This window comes from Bubalus bubalis, chromosome 8 (genome assembly GCF_019923935.1).
Source record: "Bubalus bubalis isolate 160015118507 breed Murrah chromosome 8, NDDB_SH_1, whole genome shotgun sequence".
Lineage (NCBI taxonomy): Eukaryota > Metazoa > Chordata > Mammalia > Artiodactyla > Bovidae > Bubalus > Bubalus bubalis.
This window is the reverse complement of record NC_059164.1, coordinates 10,095,697-10,110,759: the sequence shown is the minus strand read 5'-3', so window position 1 is coordinate 10,110,759 and position 15,063 is coordinate 10,095,697. Positions and strand designations below refer to the sequence as shown.

The 15,063-nt window shown below is 37.8% G+C and overlaps 1 non-coding gene across 1 annotated transcript; it reads left to right on the top strand.

Moving 5' to 3' along the window:
• Positions 1-14,745: 14,745 nt before the first annotated feature.
• On the top strand, positions 14,746-14,852 carry LOC112586728. The gene has a single exon (XR_003111214.1). It is a non-coding gene; the product is annotated as a U6 spliceosomal RNA (small nuclear RNA).
• Positions 14,853-15,063: the final 211 nt, after the last annotated feature.

The following is a 15,063-nucleotide window of genomic DNA, read 5'->3' as shown; positions in this document are numbered from 1 at the left end:
TGAACTCTGGCTTCCAGGTGGGGGTGGCCATTAAGGATGTCTCAATAAGAAACTGGAGGGAAGGAGAAAAGTAAGGATATTTATTAGCCTGGTTGCTTTGCAAAGTCATCTTTCCAGCTGTGTTCCTGACTAACAGTAACAGCTTCTTTCTAGTGCGACTTCTTGACAAGACTCTCTTTGCCTTTTGGGTTCCAAAACCTCTCCCTGTCTTCATTTCTTCATGGGTTGAAGGTTGGAGCTCTGCTGCCACTGACTCCCACACAGCACTTATGGTTTCCCTAATACTCATACCGTTGTATGTGTTCCCTTATTAATCTTCCTCAAAGTATTCTAATTTGCATGTGTAATCTGTTCCCTGCTAGGATCTGTCTGATGTATGTATTCTGCACTTTGCTCTGAAGCATCTCCTAGGGGCTGGATATGATTAACTTGGAATGACCTTAGCCAATTCCAGAAGGGATGCAAACTTCAAAGAAACATCTCATTCTCTGTACTAGTAAGCCCAGAGCCTTAGCCTCACAAAATGAGAAAACATAAAAATTTTCACCTGGTCCTTTTCGTTCTCCTCTCCCCTCTCCACAGGTCAGATGCTCCATATAGCTCCTCCTTAACTGATTGGATTGTTAATTTTAACTTAATTTGGATTGTTAATTTTATGGATTGTTTTCTAAACTTTGCCCTGCAGAACCCCAGATTTTGATGGAAGGTCTTTGGGAGGTTCTTTGGGGAAGAAAATATAGCAAAAATGAAGACCACCTCTGTCAGTAGAGCTTTCTGATACCCATTTCATTTAATTTTTAAAATTTATATGCTGTGGTCCCATATGAAATTTTATTTGAAAGGTAATTTCAGTACGACAAATAAAAAGTTTTTGACTACTGGTTTAATTCACTTTGCCATCCACTGACAAATCAAAACTCGTTAGGATTCAAAAAGCAACCTTGACTGGTAGGACTTCGGGTAACAGCAGAAGTAGAAATAGTAACAGTGTTACAGATTTAGAGTCAGGTTACTCCAGTCCAAGGTGCTTCAAATTAAGCCCCATAAAAGAACCTGCTTATTATGAATAGCCACTCCAAAGCTCTGATGATCTGTTTCTTTGTCAACGTGGATACATCCTTTATTATTTACAAATTCCAATCTCCAGCTGAGTCAATCTTTATCTAATTATTTTTATCTTCCTCCAGGAACTCTTCCCAGGCTAAGCAGTAATCAGCCTTCAGCAATTACCATCTGGTATTATTTAGTGGCTTCCAATTTGTGATTCATGGAATCACAGAAACTTCGAGTTGGGGTTGTCAAGGTCACTTGGTCTAGTATTCCTTCCCTGCCTGAAGTCCTGTTCTGTTTTCCCTGACTAGTCATGCCTCAGCCATCTGAATGCCTTCAGGTAACAGGTAAGGCCCTGTTTCATGAGGTACTCCTCTTGTAAAAGAGTTTTTCCCTCTATTAAGTCAAAATGCGTGTTTCTGTGCATGGCACCAACTAGTGTCAAGCATTCCCTGTAGAGAAAAGAATTGTTCTCCTCCTTATTACAGAAACGTTCTTAAAATATTAGCCAACAGTAATCATGCCTTTGGAGAAGGCAATGGCACCCCACTCCAGTACTCTTGCCTGGAAAATCCATGGATGGAGGAGCCTGGTAGGCTGCAGTCCATGGAGTCACTAGGAGTCAGACACGACTGAGCGACTTCACTTTCACTTTTCACTTTCATGCATTGGAGAAGGCAATGGCAACCCACTCCAGTGTTCTTGCCTGGAGAATCCCAGGGACGGGGGAGCCTGGTGGGCTGCCACCTCTGGGGCTGCACAGAGATGGACACAACAGAAGCGACTTAGCAGAAGCAGCAGCAGCAATCATGCCTTTGGGCTTCCCATGTGGCACTCGTGGTAAAGAACCCACCTGCTAATGCAGCAGACATAAGAGATGTGGGTTCAATCCTTGGTTCGGGAAGGTCCCCTAGAGGAGAGCACGGCAACCGGATCCAGGATTCTTGCCTGGAGAATCCCATGGACAGAGGAGCCTGGCGGGTCCTAGTCTATAGGGTCGCAAAGAGTTGGATGACTGAAGCAACTTAGCATGCATGCTTTTACTTAGTTCCTCCACAAAAATCAACCATCACTACCAGATCTAAAACTATTCCTCTTTCCAGACTCCTCACCATGCTTGAAGCCTTTTTCTGACTGTGCTTCAGTTTTCACTTCATTCTTAAAATTTATGCTCGCTATAGAACACAATTCAGGAAACATGTTCTGACCAGTTGAGCCCACTGGCTATTCTACTAAAGACATTAGACTGATTAACATCACCAAGTCTGTATCTGCCTTCTTATTTGGCAGTCACTACACACCATCAGGGCTTCCCAGATGACGCTGGTAGTGAAGAACCCGCCTGCCAGTGCAGGAGACATGAACTTGGTCCCTGGGTCGGGAAGATCCCCTGAAGGAGGAAATGACAACACATTCCAGCATTCTTGCCTGGAAAATTCCATGGACAGAGGAGCCTGGTAGGGTATAGTCCCTGGAGTCAGACATGACTGAGCGCATGCGCGTGCGCGCGCGCGCACACACACACACACACACACACACACATCATCATCATCATTCTGACTCATAACTGAATCAACTACCACACTCCCATCTTTTTCCCATGAACCCTTAACAAAGATGGGTGTCTCTTGTCCTATATTTGTATCTAAATTCAAATATCACAAGGTGGGTACTCTCTTCCTAGTCTACAGGCAAGAAAAACTGCATTCAGAGAGGTTTGGTATTTTGTAAGGATCACACAAGTGGCTTAGCAGATATTTGATTTTATATCAAAAACTGTATGTTTTCTGCTTGGTCATGCTGCCTTTTCATTCATTTACTCTCTCATCAAATATAACTGAGCACTTTCTCTGTGTCAGACATTATGCTAGGCCCTCAGGATAAAGTGATAATGAAGACATGTCCCTCATGGAAAATAAATTCTAGTGGAGAATATGGTTTACATGCTTGAAGACATGTAAATGAATATAGGAAGGATTTGCAGAGACACAGAAGAGAAAAATATCAATGCCTTTCATTTTTTTTTTTTTTTTTTTTTTTTTTGCCTAATTGAGCAGGGTAGAACTTCCTGTACTGTGTTGAATGGAAGTAGTGAGAGTGGGCACTTCTCTTCTTGTTCTTGATCTTAGAAGAAAAACCTTTCACACTGAGTATGATGTCACGGTGGGTTTGTCATTATGGCCTTTATTATACTAAGATACATTCTTTCTGTACCTAATGAGTTGAGAATATTTATCATGAAAGGATGTTGAACTCTTTCAGATGCTTTCTCTTTATTATTAAGATGGTCATATGATATTTATTTCATTCTGATATTGTGATATATTAACAATAGGTGAACATCAAAACTTTCTTGCATCCCAAGAATAACTTTCACTTAATCATGATATATAATCATGTAAAGTTAGATTGTTTATTTGAGATCTTTCTACTTCATTAGCGTAGATGTTTATTGCTATGAACCTCCCGCTTAGAACTGCTTTTGCTGCATCTCAAGAGTTTTGAGATGTTTCCATTTTCATTCAAGATTTGTTTTTTGATCTCCCTTTTTGATTTCTTCTTTGACTTGGTTGTTCAGGGGTGTTTTGTTTAATTTCTGTATACTGGTAAAATTTCCAGTTTCCTCCTGTCATTGATTTCCAGTTTTCATACCATAGTGGTTGGAAAAGGTTCTTGTTATGATTTCAGTCATCTTAAATTTGTTAAGACTTGTTTTGTGATCTAACATATCATTTATTCTCAAGAATGTTCCATGTGCACTTTAGAAGAATGTGTCTTCTGCTGCTATTAGGTAGAATGTTCTGAAAATGTCTGTTAGGTCCTCTGAGTCTAAAGTATAGTTCAAGTCCAATGCCTCCCTATTGATTTTCTGTCTGGATTATCTGTTGTTAAAAGTAGTGTATTGAAATTCCCTACTATCACTATACTATTGCCTATTTCTCCCTAAATTGGCTCAATATATTTTGGTGCTCTGATGTTGAGTGCATATATAAAAAATGAATTGCAAAATGATAAAAATGTTGAAACCAAATCTATGAGGCTAAAGTGCACTCTAAGTGGAAGCCATAAAAATAAATATTTATCTACATTTGTCCATATAAAAGCAAAATATTTTTTTATTCATCCATTTCACCAAAATTATTGAGTTCCTACTCTGCATTAGTTCTAGATACTAAATATATAACAGTGAACAAAAGACAAATTTTTCTGCACTCCTGGAGCTTGGACTTTAATAGTGGAAGTCTAATTACTTAGTATATCTCTGGCATAGGCCTATGGAGGAAAAATAAAGCAGAAAAGGGACACAAGGAATGTCAGGGAGTGAGAGTAGGAGGGTCATTAAAACAGAGTGCTCAGGAAAGGCCTTGGAATAATGTTGATTGAAGTGTTCTGAACTCAAGCCTGAGAGCAGGTCACATGGAATTGATCAAGCAAAGGATACAGCAAATGCAAAGGCCTTAACATGGGTACAGGACCGGCATATTTGAAGAATAGAAAGGAGAGCAGCAGAGCTGAAGCAGAATAATCAAGGGGGAAAGAACAGGGTTAAACAGAGGGTAGCCAGGGCCAGACCTGCTGAGTTTTCAGAAGCCGTTATAGGACGCTGGATTCTACTCAGGGGGAGACGGGCACCATAGTGTCTCTCCAGTTGCTTTTATCAAGAAGGATCATGTTAGCAAAGCTTTATTGAAATGAACCATCTTTGTATTTTCCCAAAACTTTATTTTAAGAATAGACTGGGGTTGGAGGTGGGCAGTGCAGGAACAAGGAAGGAGGCAGGGAGAGAAGCTGTGGGCTATGGGCTATTGTGATTATCCAGGCCAGAGATGATGGTGACTTTGAAAATAATGAACACAGCAGAGATGGCAAAGAGTCCCCAGATTCTGGTATGCTTTCAAAGTATAGTCAACAGAATTTGCTGGCAGATTCAGTATGGATTGGGAGAGAATGAGAATAATGAATGATGGTTCCAAGAGTTTCAGCCTAACTGGAAGGATGGAACTGCCTGTAACTGGAATGGAAAAGACTTCAAATGGAGGTGGTATGGAGGGAAGACAGGGGATTCCATTTTGGCTATTGTAGGTCTAAGATGCATATTAGACATCCACATGAAGATGCTGATAAAACAGAGGACAAATGAGTCCAGAGTCTACGGGAGATATCTAGGCTGCAGATATAAGTTTGGAAGCTATTTACTGTATTGATTCTAAATAAGGAAAAATATACCTTAAACAAAGACAATAAGCAAGGGATTAGAGAAAATATTTGTAATAGAGATAAAAGATAAAAGTATGTGTCTGTATATGTATATACATAAATATATATACACACATAAGGAAACAGTAGAAAAAAGGACAAAATAAACAACATGTGCATTTGCAGAAGAGAAAAACTGAATGGCCAACAGATGTATAAAAAGATGCTCAAGGTCAGTAGCAAAGAGGAAAATATGAATTTTAATATAATAAAGAGATAACAAGTCACACCCATCAGATTGGCAAAAAATTTTTTAAATATTGGCAAGGATGTAGTACAAAGGGAATACTCATTCACTGCCAATAGATATGAAAATTGGAATGAACTCATGAAGTCACTTCTCAGTATATTAAAAGTTAAAGGCACACATGTTCTAACCCTGAAATTCCACTTTTTATATTCCGTTGAACTGTGGATCTTCAAATCAGAGACTTTGTATTTTCTGAGGGTGTGTGAAATTCTTCCAATGTGTAACAGGGTACGGAGAAAGAAATCAGCTTTAGACTTCCCATCTCTATATCTACTCTTCCTAAAAGTGATCTACCTAAAAGAATGCCTACTTCATTCACTCTTAGGCTCATCCTTCCATTTTACCAACACCCTTTCCAATCTACAATGCTCAGAAGTTTGAATCACCAGAGGGAACTACTCTAGAGCTCTTTTCCCTTTGCTACAATAGGTAGCAACACGCCAATGGAAGCAACCTGGGTACCAGAGCGGGGACAATGTTCAGCGGAGCCCCAGCTGATCCAAGATGGCAGGTAGGGTTGCTGCTGCTGCTGCTAAGTCGCTTCAGTCGTATCTGACTCTGTGGGACCCCATAGACGGTAGCCCACCAGGCTCCCCCGTCCCTGGGATTCTCCAGGCAAGAACACTGGAGTGGGTTGCCGTTTCCTTCTCCAATGCATGAAAGTGAAAAGTGAAAGGGAAGTTGCTCAGTCGTGTCAGACTCTTCGCGACCCCATGGACTGCAGGCTCCTCCGTCCATGGGATTTTCCAGGCAAGAGTACTGGAGTGGGGTGCCATTGCCTTCTCCGCAGGTAGGGTTAGAGAGAATTAAACCTCATTGTTTTAAGCTACTGAAATTTGGGGGTTGTTTGTTACTATACCATGAATTGCCTATCCTGAGTGATAGAGCGACATGACCCTGCTCACTCTAAATTTTATTATGGTGACTTGCTTCTGTTGTAGAAGCCTCCAGAGCACCAAACAAAAATGCAGTTTAAAATATTGGTTTCTTCTTTAATGACTGACCTATGCACCATAAACCAAAGTCTTTTTTCTGGCTTGCATGTATTTCTTGTAAGACAGAGAAGCCAGGTGTTAGGAATAGGATATTTTTGCCCATGTTGGGATGTTGTGAATTTAAATTGTGGTATACAAAGATGGGAGAGATATCTCCTGCATTGCAGGTGAATTCTTTACCAGCTGAGCCACCAGGGAAGCCCAAGAATACTGGAGTGGTTAGCCTATCCCTTCTCCAGCAGATCTTCCCAACCTAGGAATTGAACTGGAGTCTCCTGCATTGCAGGCAGATTCTTTACCAGCTGAGCTACCAGGGAAGACAGGGAGAGATAACAGTCATTTAATGACTTCATCTCTTCAGTCCTACTGCCAAACAATTCTTCTTGCAAAAAAGTCCCATAAGAGTAATGCAAGGAGAACATTAGACGGAAATAATGCCAAAAAGGCTTTTTCTACATATTTTAGTGTAATTAACTCATATAAGCTAGTCTCAAAATTGTAGGAAGTACCATCACATCTGAAAAGAATGAGTCTTTGAACAGCTGAAGCAGGACAAGTTAATGATGCTTCTTCATTTAAGAGAAACTGGGAAAATATTCAGGACCACCTAATGTTTCAGATATACTCCATGAACCTTAGGGATAACAATTTAGTGGCTCTCCTTCAGATTCAGTGTACACTGTTTGGTATAAAGCTTCCGTGCTTCTCACCACCTGTGTGAGTGTTCAGGGTACCTCTCCTGGCCCTGGTTTCCTTGACTGTAAAATGGGGATAATTACTGTAGCTACCTGACAGAGTTGTTCTGAGGGAAATAAATCAGTGCGTATTTGTAGAGCACTTAGTGAAAGTGAAGTGAAAGTCATTCAGCCATGTCCAACTCTTTGCAACCCCATGGATTATACAGCCCAAGGAATTCTCCAGGCCAGAATACTGAAGTGGGTAGCCTTTCCCTTCTCCAGGGGATCTTCCCAACCCAGGGATCAAACCCAGGTCTCCTGCATTGCAGGCAGATTCTTTACCAACTGAGCTATTGGACCAGAGTAAAAGCTGTTTTCTATTAAACAATAAAGAAATTAATGAATAAATGTTCCACGAGATAGCTAAAGCATATTTAGCAAATTCTATTCTGAATATTTATACCACTTACATAATTATATAATAAAAATTATATGTTTATATAAGATGATCTGATATCACCTTATAAAATGTTTATTTCTAATTCTTGTTAAAATGTTGTCCAATATATTTACAGCAAATATACCCTTTTTATTAAATCAAGAGGGAAAAGTTTAAACGTTTATTGAGTTACTAAAGTTATTTCTGATTTTTTTTTACATGATTCTTAATTATTTCCAGAAGGTAAAAACCAGAGTTTAATACACACATACACACACTCACACTTTTTTACTGAAAGAAATATCACATCTTTGTTTATTTGCTTCACACATACCATGCAGCTTGGCTGCATATTATGTTGTGTTAGTTCCAATTAAGGAATGAAAGGCTTCATTATTGTCCTATTTTATATTACGATGCAAAAGGAACTCTTTTTATTAGAACCACATCACATTAACCCTGCCTTTTCTTCTATTAGTCTGTTTTGCAAGGTACATTTTAATTTTTCATTGGCTTTTATAATAAACCTTGAAATGTGTATTAACACATATTTGATTTTAAATTTTAAAGTCACACTTTCTGACAGAAAGTTTAATTTTGCTGACAGATTTGCAAATTAAATCTCAGGTTGTCATTTTCAATGAATTGAATTAGATAAATCTATAGTTCTAAAATTTTGATGAAAATCTTTAAAACATAAGAGTATTGCTTTTTATCTAAAATCACAATTAGCAGAGCTGTATTGAAACTAACAATCTATTTATTTTCCCAAAACTTTCTGACTGTATTGAGTCAAATAAGATGCTTCTAGGTGAAAGAGCAACAAATAAAATTAATAGTTTTTCCATTGGACTGCTAACCTTTTGGTACATTTCCCAGAAACTGAGAAAGTGACTGACTATAATATAATATCATATAAAAAAATATTTTGCAAGTCAAGTTGTTTCCAAATCTTTGCATTCAATAAAATTGAATACAGACATAATCAAGTTGCCAGATCATTAACTTTTATGATAGATGATTACATTATTTTTATAGTATAACTCATCATAGGTTCAAATAATTGACATAGTTTTAGCAAAATACTCCATTGCCATTCATTTTTAAAATGTGAACAAGATTTTTCAGCAGCTTCAACTATAACAATAAAGTGAAGTGAAAGTTGCTCAGTCATGTTCAACTCTTTGAGACCCTATGGACTATACAGTCCATGGAATTCTCCAGGCCAGAATACTGGTAGCCTTTCCCTTCTCCAGGGGATCTTCCCAACCCAGGGATCGAACCCAAGTCTCCTGCATTGCAGGCGGACTCTTTACCAGCTGAGCCACAAGGGAAACCCATAACAATAAAAATCAGGGGCAAAATTGAGGCTGAATTCACATATTTCTAGCAATAACTATTCTTTTTTGATGGCTATATAAACTGAAGAAACAGTCAAGTATATTTTATCAAATACATTTCTAATAAAAATTTAACATTTATGCTTAATAACTATTTGCCAAAATAATTATATGCCTTGGCCAATTTTGTACTACTAATAATAGTGCTAATAACTCAGAATAAAATGTTCTAATTTTCTGAGTCTTGGTCCCAAAGGAAAAAAAAAGCTTAACATTTTTGAGACATATTTTATTGTAGAGAAATATGATAAGGCAATTGAGAAAATATTTTTCAAATATCAAAAATGTATTAGGATAAATCTCTGTGGAGTGGAATGGAAATGTGAGTTCAAGGAGAAAAAAAGAACAATGTATAATTTCAGACTACTATATAAGAGCTTTGTTTGTTTCTTTTTATTGATGATGGTGCCTGTCAACTTTACCATTCACAAAGCACAACTCAAAATATCTTATTTGAGCTTTAAAATAGCATCCACATTTTTCTGATGAAAACACTGGGGCTCTGAATGACAGTTGCCCCCATGATAAGGAAGAGACAAAAACGAATGTCCTCTCAAGCCCACTGGAATCCAAATGCCACTAAGTCACAGCTCTTCCACTTCCCATGCTGAAATGTTTGATGAGATGTGTTATAAGCAAACTCTTTGGTGTGGAAAGCAAAATGAAAAAATTCTTCTTCTATCTGACATCTTCCAATTCACTAACTCTTCTCTGTCTGTTTTAAAATGAATGATGTTCATAAATGCTCATAGGGAGACTACTAGAACTTAAACACTGTCTATCGCCATTGTAATCGTTATACTTATGGGGCTCTGCTATGTACATAAATCAGGCACGTTTTTATAGCCAGAAATAATGTCTGCTAGTAAATTTGAGCAAATGATGATCCTAAATGTGTCTTGTCAGGAAGTAAACCACTCAGCTGCAAGAAGGGCACTGTATCTATAAATAAGGCACCCACCTTCGAATCAAGATGAATCTCCATGATAATCTCCTTTCTTTTGTCTTCTCAATGACTTCCCCATTGTGAGTGGGGAGCATTCTGGGCAGAAGGGTAGAAACCCATTGATTTTGCTTTAGTTCTCCAAGATTCCAAGCTCATCTCTATTTGGAAGCAAGTTCTCACAAGAGTGAGCTTTCTACCTGTCCAGAGATACTTTTCATTCTGCATTTTACATTCTGCATTCTCCAAAGAGTAGGATCTCTCCAGATGTGGGATCATCAAAAGACTGTTTTGGTCTTTTGCTTCAGACAATTTTGTTTTCTTTCTTTACTAGTTTCAACCCACAAAAATCGACTTGAATATTAGGCTTTATCCAAAAAGAAATATCAACATGTGGCAGCAACTTCTGTCTGGAATTCCCTTCTTTCCTTCAACTGAACAATTAGCTGCATTTTAAAATAATATTTACAATGAACCAGAAATCACATAATTTGTCACTATTCAAATTTGAAATGAAAAAAATGTTATACTTTTAAATTTTTATTTTAATGTTTAACTGGAGGATAATTGCTTTACAATGTTGTGTTGATTTCTGATTAAATATTATCTTTAAAATGTGCAAGGAATGACATCATTTGTCAAGAATTTATTAGGGAATGTGAAAGTGAAAGTCACTCAGTCATGTCCGACTCTTGCAACCCCATGGACTGTAGCCCACAAGGTTCCTCTGTCCATAGGATTCTCCAGGCAAGAATACTGGATATGAAAACAAAAATTCAAAGTTGCTTTGAAGACATTCTTATATGCACATGGAGGAATATAAAAGAACACTATTCTAATGTTGCTTGAAATAAGGGAAACTGAGGAAAAAATTTACTATCCATCAATAGGAGAATGGGTTGGAAAAGGGAAAAAAATAGACAGATAGACAGAGATGTTAATGGAATACAGAAATTAAAAGGATGAACCAGATATATATGAATCAGTGTGAATGAATGTCAAAAGCATAATGTTGATAAGAAAGTAATATTATTTATATAAACATTCTAACCAGAAAAAACATTTAAATCTATTGAACTATATTGTTTAGCCAGAAAATATAGAATAAAATTTTAAAACATATGTGGAGTTAATAACTATCAAATTAATAAATATCAAATGAAATACCAATATTCATGGTAGAGGTTTACTGTCAAGAGGGAGAGAGAGTAAAATGAGGTTGAGGGGTACACTGGGGCCTCACCTGAATCTATAATTTTCTTTCTTATTTAATAAATCCAAAGCAGTTCCAGCTGAATGTTAGGGTTGTTAAAACTTCCTAAAACTGGGAGGTGAGCATACAGATCATTATCTATTTATTTGTATATTTGAATGATTTTCCCTAATAAAAAATAGCTAAAAGACAATTTGTAAAAGAAAAACAGGAATACAATGTATCCTAAAACTGTAGAGAGAAGAATTTAAAAAATATGTCAGTCCCATAAATCACAGCAGGATCCTCTATGACCCACCTCCCAGAGTAATGGAAATAAAAGCAAAAATAAACAAATGGGACCTAATTAAACTTAAAAGCTTTTGCACAACGAAGGAAACTATAAGCAAAGTGAAAAGACAGCCTTCAGAATGGGAGAAAATAGCAGCAAATGAAGCAACTGACAAAGAATTAATCTCAAAAATATACAAGCAGCTCCTGCAGCTCAATTCCAGAAAAATAAACGACCCAATCAAAAAATGGGCCAAAGAACTAAACAGACATTTCTCCAAAGAAGACAAACAGATGGCTAACAAACACTTGAAAAGATGCTCAACATCACTCATTATCAGAGAAATGCAAATCAAAGCCACAGTGAGGTACCATCTCACGCCAGTCAGAATGCCTGCTAGCAAAAAGTCTACAAACAATAAATGCTGGAGAGGGTGTGGAGAAAAGGGAACCCTCTTACACTGTTGGTGGGAATGAAAACTAGTACAGCCACTATGGAGAACAGTGTGGAGATTCCTTATAAAACTGGAAATAGAACTGCCATATGACCCATACACACCAAGGAAACTAGAATTGAAAGAGACACGTGTACCCCAATGTTCATCGCAGCACTGTTTATAATAGCCAGGACATGGAAGCAACCTAGATGTCCATTAGCAGACAAATGGATAAGAAAGCTGTGGTACATATATACAATGGAATATTACTCAGCCACTAAAAAGAATGCATTTGAATCAGTTCTAATGAGGTGGATGAAACTGGAGCCTATTATACAGAGTGAAGTAAGGAAGAAAGAAAAACAGCAATACAGTATACTATAACACATATATGTGGAATTTAGAAAGATGGTAATGACGACCCTATTTCAGTTCAGTTCAGTTGAGTCGCTCAGTGGTGTCCGACTCTTTGCGACCCCATGAACCACAGCACACCAGGTCTCCCTGTCCATCACCAACTCCCGGAGTTCACTCAAACTCATGTCCATCGAGTCGGTGATGCCATCCAGCCATCTCATCCTCCGTCGTCCCCTTCTCCTCCTGCCCCCAATCCCTCCCAGCATCAGAGTCTTTTCCAATGAGTCAACTCTTCACATGAGGTGGCCAAAGTATTGGAGTTTCAGCTTTAGAATCAGTCCTTCCAATAAACACCCAGGACTAATCTTCTTTAGGACGGACTGGTTGGATCTCCTTGCAGTCCAAGGGACTCTCAAGAGTCTTCTCCACAGTTCAAAAGCATCAATTCTTTGGTGCTCAGCTTTCTTCACAGTCCAACTCTCACATCCATACATGACCACTGGAAAAACCATAGCCTTGACTAAACGGACCTTTGTTGGCAAAGTAATGTCAAAGTAATAGCTTTTGAATATGCTATCTAGGTTGGTCATAACTTTCCTTCCAAGGAGTAAGCGTCTTTTAATTTCATGGCTGCAGTCACCATCTGCAGTGATTTGGGAGCCCCAAAAAATAAAGTCTGACACTGTTTCCACTGTTTCCCCATCTATTTCCCATGACCCTATATGCGAGACAGCAAAAAAGACACAGATGTAAAGAACAGACTTTTGGACTCTGTGGGAGAAGGCGAGGGTGTGATGATTTGAGAGGGCAGCTTTGAAACATGTATATTACCATATGTGAAGTGGATCGCCAGTCCAGGTTTGATGCATGAGACAGGGTGCTCAGGGCTGGTGCACTGGGATGACCCCAGGGGATGGGATGGGAGGGAATAGGGAGGGGGGTTCAGGATGGGGAACACATGTACACCCATGGCTGATTCATGTTGATGTTTGGCAATATTCATTGCCAAAACCACTACAGTATTGTAAAGTAATTAGCCTCCAATTAAAATAAATAAGTAAATTTTTTTTAAAACTCAACATTCAAAAAACTAAAAAAAAAAATCAATCCAATAGATCTTCAGGAAAAAGAAACTATAAAACAATAAATAACTGTAAATTATGTAGTGGAAGTAAGATTAAATAGATCAATCATCACAATATATGTAAAGAGAATGAACTCACTATTAAAATACAAAGATCCTCAGTTTTTTTTTAAGTTAGCCATATATGGTTTATGAGAGACATACTTCAAACGAAAGGACACTAAAAGGTTAAAGATATTAAAAGAGATTTAAAAAAATACAAGCAAATTTTTTCCTAAGCGATTGTAGCAATATTAATGTTAGATAAAATAGAATTTAAGGCAAAAGACAAAAATGTGGATAAAAATAGAAATATACAATTAAAAAGAACATTTAACTAAGAAGATTCAACAGCCATGAACTTATGTGCATTTAAAGTATATACAAAAAGCAAAAAACTCATTAAAATATAATATGGTATTGGCAAGGAGGAAGATTTTATCTAATCTGTACCAGAATATGATAAATTGAGTAACTCGAACAAACAAGTCATGATTTAGACTTCGCAGGTATATACAGAATCCTGCAAAAAGCAAAGCAAAACAAATGAACAAAAATAGAGAGTATATGTTCTTTAGAAATGCACATAAAAAAAGACAAAAAGCTAGCACAGTTTAGTTAGCTTTTGAGTCTCAATAAATTCCAAATGATCACACAGATCATATTCCATTACCACAATAAAATTAAATTAGAAAACATAAAATAATTTTAAGTAGTAACAAATGTTTGAAAACATATACATATAATATATATATATATACTCTTAAAATAAGGAGAAAGGCCTTTTAGGTTTGTCCTCTCTGATTTGTAGAATACTAAATAGCATATTCAAAAGCAGACACATTACTTTGACAACAAAGGTCTGTCTAGTCAAGGCTTTTCCAGTGGTCATGTATGGATGTGAGAGTTGGACTCTGAAGAAGGCTGAGTGCCGAAGAATTGATGCTTTTGAAATGTGGTGTTGGAGAAGGCTCTTGAGAGTCCCTTGGACTGCAAGGAGATCCAACCAGTCCATTCTGAAGGAGATCAGCCCTGGGATTTCTTTGGAAGGAATGATGCTAAAGCTGAAACTCCAGTACTCTTGCCACCTCATGGGAAGAGTTGACTCATTGGAAAAGACTCTGATGCTGGGAGGGATTGGGGGCAGGAGGAGAAGGGGACGACAGAGGATGAGATGGCTGGATGGCATCACTGACTCGATGGACGTGAGTCTCAGTGAACTCCGGGAGTTGGTGATGGACAGGGAGGCCTGGCATGCTGTGATTCATGGGGTCGCAAAGAGTCGGACACGACTGAGCGACTCAACTGAACTGACTGAACTGAAAGTTAGCTCTGTGCTCGCTTAGGCAGCATGTATACTAAAATTGGAACGATACAGAGAAGATTAGCACGGCCCCTGTGCAAGGATTACACGCAAATTTGTGAAGCGTTCCATATTTTTATATTTCTTTTTCTATATTATTAGCCAAAGTGAGATAAGAAACCTCTTGATTTTAAAGCTTTAAGAGGCATTTGATTTTCTAAAAGGACAGTCTGAATTCTTTATGTTGATATAAATTTAAAGATATAAATGACTCACTTACTCATGCAAAAACATTAATCTAGATTTTTAAAAGATCCAAAAAACTGTCCAGTTTATATTTTTATGACAA